Raw genomic sequence first — 3,329 nt, forward strand, 5'->3', positions numbered from 1 at the left:
CTGGTTCACAGGGTGCCCAGATATTTGGCTGAAGATGATTTCTGGGTGTCTGTGAGAGTGCTTCCAGATGAGATTAGCATTGTGATCTGTAGACTGAGTAAAGCCAGTTGTCCTCCTCAGTGCTGGTAGGCATTATCCAATCTGTTGAGTTCCTGAACAGAACAAAAAAGTGGTCGAAGGCAGAATTCACTCTCTCTCTCTGCCTGACCGCTGGAGCTGAAACACTGGCCTTTTGCCCTTAGACTGAGACTTACACCAGAGTCTCAGGTCTCTGGACTCAGATTGGAATTTACAACCACCAGCTTTGCTATGTCCCCAGATTGCAGATGGCAAGTTGTGGAATCTCCCAGCCTCCACAACTATGTGAGCCAATTCCTGGTAACAAATTTCTTTATATACATACATTTGATTCTGTTTCTCTGGAGAATACTGACTATTACAGTCCCTTATCATGATGTGACTGTGGCTTTGTGACTTTAGGACAACTTGATATCTGGTCCCTTCTGGCCATTTATCTTCGACCTCCAGCATTTCCCCATCAACAGAGGTCAACAGAAGTAATCAAACTGATAGCCCTGTCTGCCTTTTTACCTTTCAGGATGGTCTACTATTCTTTATGACTTTCAAGATTCTATCTTTCCTGATTTCCTTGCAACTTAGTCTTTCCTATCAGAAAAGGACAGCTTTCCACTTTTGCCTTTGAAAAAATATATATATATATATATATCTTTCTCTCCAAAATCATTTATTTTCTTTTCCATAGTCAGGGTCTATTTGAAATTTTATATAGCACTCTCTTAAGACAGGCTAGAAATGGTTACCAGACCTGCAATTTAGAGAGATAAATTACTGGCTAAAATCTTCACAGGCATTTGTTTCAAAATGTTTTAAAATGAAAGCTAAAAGGTAGCTTTAATGTAACTTTCAAAAAAAATGTTTATTTATTTATTTTGAGAGAGAGAGAGAGTGTGTGTGCATGTGAGTGGGAGAGGGGCAGAGAGACAATCCCAAGCAGGCTCCACTCTGTCAGCAAGAGCTGGATGTGGGGCTGGAACTCACAAACCATGAGATCATGACCTGACCTGAAATCAAGAGTCAGATGCCTAACTGACTGAGCCACCCAGGCAACCCCAGAATGATGTTTTGAGTACTTGGTGTTCATCTAGTTACTGAGCGAGATATGAACAGGTTTCCTTTCTATTGGGATGCAATTTCAAAGGGAAATATCTGTGTTTTTTGGTTTTGTTTTTTGTTTTTTTTTTCTTTCTGCCACTTTTGAACACTAGGCTGTGGTCATTCCAAATCTTAGGTCTTATCATATCCCTTACTTTTTTTGACTGTGCCTTCTCCCCTCCTAAAATGTATTTCTGTCTCCTATCTGCCAGCCTTTCCCATGAATGCTTGGGCAGAGAATTTCTTTCAATTTTCTGGAATCTCAGCTTCTAACATCAATAAATAGTCCACCTATCACTTTGAGGACTTGCTGACCTATTGCTTCTTATCAACTTGATACATTTTTATTTTTTGTCTTCGGTTTTTACATATTTTTGCCTCAGTTCTCTGGTGTGGCTTCTTTTCACCCAGTTCAGTACAATGGCTACCTAATTTTGGCTCTTCAGACCCTCACCTTCCCCTTCATCTCTTTTGTAGAGGCCCCTCCACCCCCAGGCTCTTGTTCTGCTGCTTACTGATCCTGCCCTTGCTCACCAGGGGTCTGTGTGCTGCTGAGCTGCTTGGGTCACAGCTTTTCTCAGACTCCGTTCATTTACCGCTGTGCCCTTACCCTCCTCCTTCTCTTGCCTATGCTCACTAAATTTCTCTTACCTGATTGTGCAAAACACGATTGCCAGAAATTAGAAAGTCTCTGTACCCACCCTCCCCCAACCCCAGTCCCCATCACCGCTCATTGCAGTGAAACAGTGGTTGCTCACAAGAGATTGATTTAGCTGGACAATACTGTGAGCAATACTGGAAATGCCTCATGGCCTCTCCCGGGTACAGTGTCCCCTCTCTTCTCCCTGCTTCTCATCATCTCTTTATTGGCTACAGGGAACCTACTATGCAAAGAGATTTGGGTAATATTTTATTTTGACAGTTTCAACTTACAGAAAAGTTACATAAATAGTAGAAGAACTTCCCATAGCCTCTTGACTCAGAGCCCCATTCAAGTTTTGCCAAATGTCTCATCAACATCCCTTATTAGCAGAAGGTCCATAAAAGGAGTATCTACTGAGCCAGTTATCAGTGTCCCAGTCTTTTAACCTGGAATGTTCCTTAGCCTTCCCTAATCTCCATGACCTTCACATTCTTAAAACTGTAGTCTAGTCATTTTATGGACTTCTCATCAATTTAGTTTTCCAGTGCTTCCTCAAGATTAGACCACAATGATATATTTTGTGGAGGGAATATCATAGATGTAAGAGATTATGTAAAAAGCTGTTTCTCATCCAATTTTTTCCCACAAGTTTTGGCATCCTTTGGGTATGTTTTTTGCCTGAATTGATTACTACTGTGATGGAAATTGCATTTATCCAATACTATCATTCCATCTACATGCATTATTTGATTTCCTATCCCCCCCCCAAAAAAGACTTTGTCTCTCAACTCATTAATTTATTCATTCATTTATTTATATCAGTGTGGGCTCATGGCTTCCTATTTTATTCAACATGTTGTAATGCACTCCCATATTATTATCTATTTGTTCATGCTCAAAATGTCCAAGTTTGGCCATTGGAAGTCCTTATATATGTGAACTTTTGGCATGTCTTCATCATCCCTCCATAATTTCCTTACTTTCTGTCATTAAAAAGATATTCTAGACTCACTTTGTTCTTTGCCTGACCCAACCCTGGGGAATCAGTCATTTATGTTTATATGTGTATACATCGCTTCTTGGCCTTTTGGCTAAGATCGAGTGTATGTTTATATGTGTATATATATGTATGTATGCATATATACATGTGTGTATATATATGCATATGTGTGTACATACATGCATATGTACATATTCTATATTTATTCTCTTTCTAACTCTATTGAAAACCATGGGTACTCACTGATTCTTCTGATTCTAGTGCAACACCACAGGGTTTATTCTAACTTTCCTCCTTTCTATACTTGTACTTCCTTTCGCGACAGTGAGAAATTTGGCTCCAGGATTTCCATCACTCTGTATATAACCAATCTCCTGACCTCACCGGGCTGCTATGCTGCTTGTTGTGAGCCCAGCTCCTTCTTGGGCCTGCCACCTTCAGATAACCTACATACTTGTGAATGCCTTAGTGTCTTTTTGATAAAGGAAATAAATAAACCAAGAAATATTTTTT

The 3,329-nt window shown here is 40.0% G+C and overlaps 1 pseudogene; it reads left to right on the top strand.

The window, feature by feature from the left end:
* Nucleotides 1-2,887: 2,887 nt before the first annotated feature.
* LOC128773378 (U2 spliceosomal RNA) lies at nt 2,888-3,016 on the top strand (annotated as a pseudogene).
* The last annotated feature ends 313 nt before the right edge of the window (nt 3,017-3,329 follow it).

Source organism: Panthera pardus, unplaced genomic scaffold (genome assembly GCF_024362965.1).
Source record: "Panthera pardus isolate Hobbes unplaced genomic scaffold, ASM2436296v1 HiC_scaffold_24, whole genome shotgun sequence".
NCBI classification, from domain to species: Eukaryota; Metazoa; Chordata; class Mammalia; order Carnivora; family Felidae; genus Panthera; species Panthera pardus.